We start from the raw sequence: 11,204 nt of genomic DNA, 5'->3' as shown, positions 1-11,204 counted from the left end.
GCCTACGCCTAGTCAGGAGAGAAAGTCTCCTCTTGCACCTGTCGTTAAAATATTTGAAACTGGGATAGGGCCGTGCCAGGACCCGAGCTGAAAACAGCAGCCCTGTGTGACTGGGTCCAGCTCACTGCCCCAAACTGCCGACCTGCAAGCCAGGGCACAGCCCAGCACCGGCTCACGCCGGGTGGCTTGTAGGTGCTGGCTGAATGGCCCGGTCTCCCGCAGCTTTGAGTTCCTTATTTATGAAAGAGGAGGAACAGTCTCACCTCAGCTGCGAATGAGGACACACTGAGCTCACAGAGTGAAGAGCATTACTTGGGACTCTGGCAATTAGAAAGTATGATACAAGTCTAACTTCAAGAGTTCACAGCTTCAAAAATAAAAAGTAAAAACAAAATTTTAATTAAAAATTTTAAAACAAAATTTAAAAATTATGATTTAAAAAAAGAACACAAAGGAACTTATTTACAAAACAGAGACAGATTCACAAACATAGAAAACAAACTTACGGTTACAGGAGGAGGAGGAGGTGGGAGGGATAACTCGGGAGTTCGAGATTCGCAGGTACCAACCACTGTGTATAAAACAGATAAACAGCAAGGTCCTACTGTACAGCACAGGGAACTATATTCGAGACCTTATAATGGCCTACAAAGAAAACGACTATGAAAAGGATTGTGTGTGTGTGTGTATATATATAAAACTGAATCACTGTGCTGTACACCAGAAATTAACACAACATGGTAAATCAACTATATTTCAATGTTAAGGAAAAAAAAACAGTTTGCAGTTCATCTGAGAACCAAGGTGAGCTGCAGGTCCAGGTCTCCTCCTGCAGGTAAAATGAGGGGGAGGCCCATGGAAACCCATCTGCCCTGCGCTCCCCAGGATGCCCCGTCTGCCCCCGACCACCGTGCTCTCTGTCCTCTAATTCTTCTCCCGCGTCCTCGCTTTCCTTCCTCGAAATGTGCTGCCGCCAGCATCATTTACACTAAGTAATAACTTTCATTTACACTGAAAATAACTGATAGCGGCTTTAAAATGGTTCCCATTCACGTATTTTTATACCTTAAAAGGATCGAAGCCTTTTTTAAAACCGAATTTTGACAGCAGAATTTTAGATGGTGGCCACCCACGGAGGAGCTTTTAGGGGGGGTGGGGACAGAGCCCTTCCCCCGCAGGGTCACAGCCCAGCACCCCGGGACACGGTTCACAGAAATGAGAAATAACCCCCTGCGCAGCATCGGACACCACATCCCCAGCCTGCTCTCACCCGTCCTGTCCCGCTGCTCACTGGCCCAACAGGTTGGAAGGGCTCTTACTGAGCCTCCCAGGATGGGAAGGGTCCACTTAGCAAGCTACTGCCCACAAGTTTTACCTCTGGCGTCTCATTTAGAAATGCGTGTGGACTGCGTCCCTGGTCTGTCCTTCCTGACCAACCTAGTCAATGCCCTTTGCCTTCCCCGGGCTCCCGGCCTCCCTGCTTCCCCCCACCCCCCAGGAGCAGAGAAGTCAGTGGGGAACCCCAGGCTCCACAGATGGCCACAGCCAAGGGCAGAGCCAGGAGCAAGCACGGCAGAGAAAATTCCCACCGGGGAGTCAGTGACCCAGCAGGCACAAGGCTCACTGGCGTGCGTTTTCTCTGATCGTCTCGAACATCAGAAATTGAAGGGCAGAGAACTCTGGTATTTAACTAAAGAAGAACCTGGAGCTTGGCCTTGACCAGGCCAGCGGGAGAAGAAAAGCTGCTCTGGCTCTCCTGGTCTAGGCCCACCTCCCACCTGAGTGCGGGCCCCAGAGCAGAGCCCGTGAGCCCGCCGGACCCCGCTTTCTCCCATCTCGGGGTCCTCGGAGCTCTGCAGTCAGGCTGGATGTCACCTCCTTCATAGAGGCTCTCTATGCTCTGCCTGCCCTCGCTTCCTCCTCCCTGCACCTCTGAGCAGCCTCGCCTCTCACTGCCCAGAGCCAGGAGGTGATGGGATCCAGTAATGTCACTTCTTAGCCAAGCTGGCAGGGGCAGCCCAGCAACTCATCCAGTACTTTCCAGCTGTGGTTGGTGAGACTCCAGACATCCAGTCACTCCAAGTAAAGACTTCTCCCCTCCTCGTCTCTCTACGCGCCAGCCAGGAATCTCCTCCTTGACACCAGGACATCCCACCCTGACATCTGAATCAGCCCACAGACCAACCGGAAGACTCTTGTGGACCACAGAGTCCAGTGGCTGGAAATCACCGCATCTCATAAAGGAGAACTGAGGGTGCTGACTCGGGGAAAGGCCCCAGGATGGCGCCTGGCCAGGTAGACTTCACCTGCGCTCTGGGAGGGGCAAAAAGAGAGAAATGACGAGGGATGAGGAGATGCTGGAAGGGTGAGCAGACACTTAGGAGGAAGTGCAGACGGTCCTTAACTGCACACGTATTTGGAGGGCAGAGCACTCGCACAGCTTCAGTCCTCGGTCCCTGCAGCTGGCTCCCAGGGCCACATGCCCAGGCCCTCCCGGGCCCATCCCCCCTGACCATCTCTGCCAGCTGTCCCAGAGGGCGCGCAACACCAGACGTGCCACTCCCTCGCATGCATGTACCCAAAGAAATCCATGCACACAAATACCTCCATCCTCTGCTTCCCTCAGCTCGGCCAAGGTCACCTCTGTCCCGCTCGTCATTCCCTCCGTCTACTTCCTTCCCTTGGCCCTGCACCATCACGACCCGACAGGGTGAACTGAGAGACTCCAGCACACTCCTCTCCGTCTCCGCTGCCCCCTCCTTGGCAGGGCTCGCATCGCCCCTGGAAAGCTTGTTCTTCCCGGCCCCTGTTACTCCAGTCTCTTCCTTAATGCCATCCTCATTCCACATAATTGCTGAGAGTCGTCCTTCCAAAAGACAAATGCAGTCATGTTGCACCCCAGCTTACACACGTTTAGGGAGGCTACATCACCCTCTGGAAGAAAACTCAAGGACCAAGGTAACGGATACACCCCTCATACTCAGCCCCAGCTGACGGCCTCACTGCCCGCCAGCCACCCCAGACCCGCAGGACACTCCAGATTCCCTGCCTACCCACGTGTAAAAGCGTCTTTAGTGTCCCTGTGTGTGTGTGTGTGTGTGTGTGTGAGTGTGTGTGTGTGTGTTTGCGCGCGCGCGCGCACGCGCACTAGGTAGAGAGGGGGGCTGTATGAGTATGAACCAGTGCGTGCACACACACGCGCGCACACGGCAAGATATGGAAAAAAGCCTTCAACGTTTCCAAGCGTCAATGCTAATTAAAAACTTTCCACGCAGGTGCACCAGGCCCTCCATCCCTATGCTCTCCCCCTTCCTCTCTTGCTGCGTGGCTGCTCTAAATTCCACTCTCTTCCTGAGTCCTCAGGCCTTGTTTCCCCATCACCTTTTGAGGCATTCGGAAGACACCTCCCCATTCTTAGATAGTATCACATGGGGTGAAACCCTCTCTTGTTTAAGTCACTAAATATGGCTAAATACTTTGAATTCTTCCTTAATGGGAGGTTCTTTTACTGAAGAAACGGCGAATCCACCAAGGAAGAGTTCGGAGTGAAGATCACAGGCTGGGTGATGAAGGATGTTGAAATACGACAGCACATCCCCTGCACCTCACAGACCAGGATGCTTCTGCCAGGTCCACCTCCAGGCAGCGCTGAGACCTGGGGTGTGTCACACAAACCCTCTGAGCTCAGGCTCTGCTCTGCGAGAGAGAGTGGCATTCAGTGTGACCTGGAGAGGACACTGGGCTGAGAACCCACATGCCAGCCCTGAGTCTCCTATCTGTCAACCAGCTGTGTGACACTGGGAGAAGGCTGTCCCTGCAGGTCTCGGCATCCCTGTCTGCAGAGTGAGGATGGAGAGGTGAGCCCCACCATCCACACCTGACGTCCACATTCCTCTTTAAATTCTCTAATCCAACTTGATGAGCCTCCAGACAGAGGACAGCGAGGGAGAGTGTTCTGAAGAAGAGAAATGAGCCCTGTGACCTGAGGAGGTGGGACTGGTGGACAGCTGCACAGTCGGCACCAGGCCTAGATGTCTAAGAGGAAAAAAACCTGGATTTTTTATCCAGAAGCCAGAGAATGCTCATGTCATCCACTGCTCAAGAAAACCTGGAAAACAGAGTGGATGGAGCCCTAAAGTTCTCACAGCATCATCCCCCAGCCAATCCAAAACTCCTCCTTCAACACCCGTGCGGGTGCCCTGACTTGTGCCCCTGGCCCCCGAGTCCTCACTCATCTGCAGCCACAGCGTCTGAAACGCTCCCACACAGTTGTTTATTTCTTGTGGTTCCCCTTCCTGGGGTCTCTCAAAATTCGGACACTCCTAGGAGTACTTGCTATGGAACCAAAGTGCTCATGACTTGGACTCCCTTCTGCGCCTGAGGGCAGCAGGTCGGGGGCACCTGGGATAACCCTGAAGATCAGAGACGCTGAGGGTGAGGGGACGGGGCCGGGAGAAACTCCAGGTGACTGACGACTCATCCACGGGCCGGGTCGGGGACATAAGCTCGACAATGACATGACAGACAACAGTGGCCGCTCCCTACGCCCACTGTGTGCCAGACACTCTTCTTGGCACTGCCCACCCTAATTCGCTGCCAACAGATTTATGAAAAGTGGGTGGTGTTTAGATCAAGTTCCTTGATGACCCTGAATAAGCGCTTCACCTGCTCTGAGAAATCGCCTTCCATTCTGAAATCCCGGCTCCTTCCCTTCATCTCTCTTTTCTTCCCTCTAAAACAAGGAGAAATGGATGCCATTTAGTACAATAAACTATACTGTTAAGTGTGTGTGTGTGTCTGCATGCCTCTGTGTGTGTGTGTGTGTGATCAGATGTTAATTAGACCCATGGTTTGGAGAGATTTCAGACCCTCTTGCAGCAGCTAGAAGTGTAAATGTGACGAGACTCCCACCTGGTGGTTAGAATCAATAATGAAGCTGTGGGGGGATGTACTGTTTTCACTAACAATTAAAGGCTGCACGGAAACCAACCTATCCTCACAATTAAGGTGGTCCCGGGCCCTGGAGACGCCTCAGCTTGGCCAGCTCTCTCCAAGATCGCCAGATAACTGGGGTGGAGAGACACTGGTGTGATGAAGACCAGAAGTCAAGGTGAAGACAGGGTGGAGGGAAGAGGAACAGGTTACAGCAAACCACACAACTGCACAGCATCTCTTTCAGTCCTCTCCAGGGACTGGTTGTAAGAAATCTAATGGACACTCGGATTTTTTTAATGTATATAATTTTGAAGGACTGCTGTCTCAGACTTGCATGACATGACAGAAATTTCTAACTTTCGAAAAAGTTGCTCTGAAAAAAAAAAAAAAGGTAAGAGGATAAATACCAAGTTGAACAACGCCACCTGCTGGCCACTTGGTGATAAAACAAGCATGACCCGAACCTCTGTTAGTCATCATCGTGGCCCCCGTTACTGCAGGTGTAAGACTCAAAATGTGCAAGTAACTAGCCTGTTACAGCAGTGATCACAAATTGTCATCACAGGTGCGCCCCACGTGGGATCTTGTGCAATCTTATATTTGGGGTACCCAACAATGAGCCCAGTACTTGCAGTTAGTCACCAAACACATAAATGGTGGGAACAAAAAGGTTGGTTTGTTTGCTGCTTCTCGGTGTATTCAGATCAATTAGTCTGGTCAGCAAGCAGGTCGACGTCAATGTCGGACTGAAGTCTGTGCCAGATCTGGTTCTCCATGATATAAATAACAGGATTGGGAGCGCGCCCATCGAGACCGTCTGTAAACACCAGAACGGCCAGACAAAGGGAGGGAAAATCATCAGAGCAGCCAGCGCTTCATGAGTTAGGAAACTGAATGTAAAATGGCCTCAAGAATATGCATTAATGATTTTCTATATACTGGTGCAGTTCCAAAGGTTCCAAAAGATAGACTATTTAGGGCTAAGAAAGAATTAAAACAGATAAAAGTACAGAAGAATGCTTGTATGCACGTACAAGTGGCATCACAAAAGCCTGCATACCAAAGGAAATACAAAGGCACGTCAGCACAAAAGTGATGTCAAAAACCAAACCTGGCCTGGGCCTGCCGGGGGTCTGTGCTCACTAGTGAGACAGAGAAGGACCAGGAAATCCTCTCTCTGCTATAGGCCATGTGGGGGTCACAGTAATTAGCCAAAGTTATAGAAAATGAACATGAATTGTGGCAAAAAGTCTATTACTTTCTTTAGAAAGAACTCTCTATATTTAAATGTCGTAACAAGCTTTTGAGAAAAACTGTTTATTCCTTTCTTTGAGATCTTTAAAGATGAAATCCTAGAGGCCCCTCCAGCTCTGTAATACCACATTAATCCCTGGTTCTAAACAAAGAAACACTAATTAAAGTGCAGGCCATCATCACTAGAAAAATATTATATTTAATTGGTAGTTTGTGAATGCTGCCTTGGTTAAGAACACTGTTCCTAGCACTTAATAACTGACCCCTAGGCAAGTTACCTCACCTCTCTAAACCTATTTCTTTATCTGCAGGATGCCTTTTCAGAGGTTGTCACAATGGTGAAGGGAAATCATGTTTGCAAACAGTTCAGCAGTGCCTAGCCTGCAGCAAGCAGTCCAAAGATGGGTGCTATTATTACCAAGGATTTAATGGAAATTAAATTTAAATGAATCTTCAGAACAATGCCTGGCCCAGAGTAAGCACTCACTTTCAACAAAAAGGTATGAACTGCAAATGAAATTTGAAAGCAAAACAAGTTTTTTTTAATGTTCATGCAAGGGGTACCATAGTATTTCAGGAAAAATTTTACCACTAATTTATGCTTTTGGGTAAGCCACTGAGACCTCTGCATTGCTGTTTCTTCTCTACAAAATTCAAGTGGAAGTGGATCAGATGACTGTCAATGGCTCTTCCAACTGGAAGAAGATTCTAGAGAACCCCAGAGCTTAGGATACATTGTAAATTTATAATATATACTCCATAAAACTCTAGTGATAAACTAAGAAATAACCACTTACTAATAATACAAGTTTATGTGTGTTCAGTTAAAAAAAAAAAAAGGTTTGTGGAAAAGAAATACTGAGAAAAGAATTTCATGCATAATCGAGATTTTAAGTATTTAACAAATTCTAAAAGCTCTTTGTAGCTCCAGCTAACTTTGAGATGCTTTCAAGGAACCCTGAGGCATCTTAGATATTAAATTAACTAGGATTATTTGGTATGTTAAGTTAAATATAATCAGTCATAATTTTAGTAACTGTAAACAAGACTCTCTATCAATTACAGGTGTTTAACCATGCCTTTCAAGTCTTTGGTCATTATAGACAGTCACACTGCTGTTATAAAGATGCTTCATCTTTAAAGTGATTCATAGGAAGTCTATGAAAACCATGGGTAAAAACCACCATCTCATCTAAGCCAAGGACATAAAATACTATGGGACTTAACTATTTTACGCTAATAGATGTCTGTGCCCACATTCTGTTTACAACTTGCCTCCTTCATGGATCCAGATGTCTGCTTCCTTGTTAAAATTCACCTACTCTGAGATCTTTCATTACATCTTCAGGATGTATGGAAATACGTGGCACTCCCCAAAATGAGGGCCCAAAGACAAGTGCAACCCAGGGAAGATCTGGCCCCATGTGAGTGCTTATCTTTATATCTGTAATGTGTGGCATGGAAAAACCTGCACATGAAGACATGTGGTCTCATTTGCAATCAATAGTCATAATCCTACTCTTCTTCCTTAAACTCTTTTTCTCTTTAACCTCTTGGTAAAGCTTGCATCTTCCAGGTTACAACAGCCACATCAGATGATGGCTATGTGAGGATCCCAGCCCATATCACTCTCTGACACAAAAACCAAAGGCCGCCCTGCCCCTGGGCCCCTAGATCAGGCATTCAGAGATTTTCACTCCCTGACAGCCAGTAAAATGCTCCTACTCAGCCCAGAAGCAGTTTCAGAAGAAGGCCCTTGCCCCTCTGCACTCCCATGAGATTATGGGAATATGAGACAGGAGGGAAGGAAGCAGGGCACGGACATTCGAGGAATGACACAGCAATTAGCACGAAAATGGCAGAAGATTCAACTCCCAGTAGACCTTGAGGCTCAAGATGGTGGGAGATCTGACTTCCAGTAGACCTTGAGCTTCATTATACGCTCACTGTAATATATTAACATGGAAAATGACACTTCCACGGGCGCCATGACAGCTTCGAGGTCAACCATAAAAGGTCAAAGAGTGGGCAGTAGCCCAATCCTGGGAGTCTCAGCCCCTTCCCCAGGGTGGTTGGAATGGTCCTCCCACTTGGCGTATGAAGCTACCGAGCCCATAAAAACTGGCAACACCGCACCTCATGGCTGCCTCTCTCGCTCCATCGTCTTTGGAGACGGCCAGCACTCCGGCTATGGAGCGTGTATCCACTTCTACTTCACCCTGAGCACCCAACCCCACACCCCATGGCCTTTCTCTCATCTTCTGAAACAGCCTACACTCTATGCAGTATGTATCTCTCTAAATAAATCGATCTTTACTCAAAAAAAAAAAACTGAAATGCATAACAGACCTGCAGAATAAGATACCATAAACACAAAAGTCCTTTAACTACTTAAGGACTAAATAAATCATAAAGAGTTGCTAGATACAGAATTAAAGGCAGACACAGATATTTTCATTTTCACTCTTCATACAATTTCCCCTTCATGTTCAGAGCAAGAAGTTATGTTGAGCTCCTTACTTCACATCAGTCATTTACACTGAGTCTAGATAATCCCTCATTCCAAATCTGAGGACTCCAAGTTAATGCTGCCTTACTGTAATTCAGAGGCCAGTAAACTGTTTCTGCAAAGGGTCAGATACTAAATATATTTTAGGTGCACTTAACTCCACCCTTATAGCACAAGAAGAGCCAATGTGTAAATGAATGGCTGCAGCCGCCTTCCAGTAAAACTTTATTTATGGAATGTGAATTTCATACCATCTTCAAGCATTGTGAAATTCTACTGTTCTTTCTCATTTCTCCAATCATTTTAAAAATGAGGGGAGAATCCTTAGCTTGTGGACTATACAAAAACAGGCAGCGTGCAAGATTTAGCCACTGGCCATAGCTTGCCAGCGCCTGTTGTAATTATGTATTTTGGGAAAGAACATGGTACCGTACGAAATCCACACTGGCAGACACCCCTCTGGGATTTTCACTGGCTGGCTGCTGCATCTGTTTTGTGCTGTTTTCACCTGCTATTCTCTGGAAGGCTCTCACAACAAAACGGGACCCTGTCTCAGTCCCAGAATCAAGGGCATGAGGTTAAAGCAGAGCTAAGGAAAGCCTGGCACCTTCAGGATGCACTGTGAGTGGCAGGCACCCCCGGAGTTACCAGCAAAGCGCATCCACCCCCGGAGAAGGGGGAATCCTGGAGGGCAGAGCAGGGGCAGCCACACAGGCTCAGCCCAAAGTCCAGAGGTCACTACCCAACCTCTCTTGCAAAGGAACTTCCAAAGAGCCGTCTTTGGGGGCATTTCATTCTATTTAAAAACAACAACTTCCAGACCCTTTCCAGCCGAGACCAGGGGGACCCAAGGACGTTCAAGACTTGCCCTGGTCTGGCTGTCCCCCACCTGCAGCCACCAATACACATGTGGGAGGAAGGGGGATTGGGTACAACCGCTCCCTCCCACTCTGCTCAGATGATTACGGAGGAGAAAGAAGGAAAGCATACAGGACCTGACGGCTTTTTCCTATTGAAAATCAGGAGTTTTACTTGGAGAGATGAGGAATAGGGGGCTTTAAGCTTTAAGAAGCAAAGACCAATGATCAAAAATGTTACAAGAGGCCTGAAGCAAATGGGATTACTCACTGCCTTCCCGGGTCAGACTCCCCCAGGGCTATTACACCACTGTGCTGGGATGAAGTGTTTTGCTCATTTTTGGAAAAGGATTGAAGAGGCCATTCTTTCCATTCCCCTGCCTCCAGAAGTGTTTCCCTGAAACATCCGACACTCCAGTTATCCCTATCTTGTAAATTATCCAGGAAAGAAGATCCGGCAGCATGCTGGGATAGAACGCTCACCCTTCCCTTCATCAAAGTCAAAGCCTTCTGTGTTTCTGAGAAAGCAGAGAGAGGGGACGCTGTGGAGGGAGCTGGCAGGACTCGGCCTGGGTTCTGCAGTTGTAAAGCTACTTGTGCGTCTGGGAGGGGCTTTTCTTTGGGGGCCACAGGTCCTAAGAGTCTCACACTCACGCTGAACCTCCACAGACAGTGACGGAGCGAGGCGGGCCAAAAGGAAGCAGGCGCACCCCGACTGTCAGCACTGCCTCCCACGCAGGCAGAGAACTGGGATAGGTGATCCAGTAAAGGACTAAGGGCCCGGATCCCCAGGACCGTACTGCACTGACAGCCCAGAGCCTATCCTTAGAGAACAGGACCCGCAGTCCCGCCCAGACCTGCAGCATTAGGGCTGGGGTGCGACCCAGTGCTGCGTTTTGTGGTCCTGACAGAGGACTGGAGACCATGCCATTCCCCTCTCCAGGTTTCAGCCCCATCTCATCCCAGGAGGAGGTGATGTCGTAGGACAGAACAAATCAACTCTCACACGTTGGTACCCACAGCCGTGGGCAGTGCAGTGAGGGGGGCTCCCCACCTTTCCTGAGGTCCCCCAGGTGGCTAAGCAGTACTCCAGTTGAGTTTTCAGGGACAGACATGCAGCTCCTGGAGCCCTGCTGCCCTCCCAGTGAAGCACTTACTTGCCCCTGAGGTGGTTCCACTTGGCTGCTACCTCCCCTCTGATAATTTGCCACTGCCTAGGGATCAGTCCCCAGCCCCCAGCCAGGCAGTAACACAGTCCTTGATTGCATTAACCAGGTGGCATTTCGCCAGGTCTCCAGCTTGGGGTGAAAAAGTGGTTTTCAGCAAAGAGCCTGATGTTAGTATAACCTTTCCCATCTCCCTCTTTTGCTTTACAATGAAAAGCTCTGGAACCTTCCCCAGAGACCTCTCTTCTGCACTGTCGGATCCTCGAAGTGACACTGTGGCTGGGGCCAGTGCAGGAGCCTTTTGAAGGATGTGTGCTGGGCACTTGGTCTCAGAGGAGGGAACGTCCCAGAGGAGGGGTCTCCCCAAGGACGCTGCAAGGGCCTGTCCAGCACTGCAGGAGTTAATGTGAGACCGTGTAAAGGGAAGGGGGCAAAGCTGGAGTTGACATTTAAAGGGGATGCGGGGGAGGGGGGGGAGCGAGT

The 11,204-nt window shown here is 49.0% G+C and overlaps 1 long non-coding RNA gene across 1 annotated transcript; it reads right to left on the bottom strand.

The window, feature by feature from the left end:
- Positions 1–378: 378 nt before the first annotated feature.
- On the bottom strand, positions 379–11,121 carry LOC141575874 (uncharacterized). Its single transcript, XR_012503890.1, has 2 exons — positions 2,605–11,121; positions 379–2,313 (listed from the first exon to the last, which is right to left on the bottom strand). It is a non-coding gene; the product is annotated as an uncharacterized LOC141575874 (long non-coding RNA).
- Between the last annotated feature and the right edge of the window lie 83 nt (positions 11,122–11,204).

The sequence above is a fragment of the Camelus bactrianus genome, chromosome 33 (genome assembly GCF_048773025.1).
Source record: "Camelus bactrianus isolate YW-2024 breed Bactrian camel chromosome 33, ASM4877302v1, whole genome shotgun sequence".
Classification (NCBI taxonomy): Eukaryota; Metazoa; Chordata; class Mammalia; order Artiodactyla; family Camelidae; genus Camelus; species Camelus bactrianus.
The sequence above is the reverse complement of the archived record's forward strand: the minus strand, read 5'-3'. Positions and strand labels throughout refer to the sequence as shown.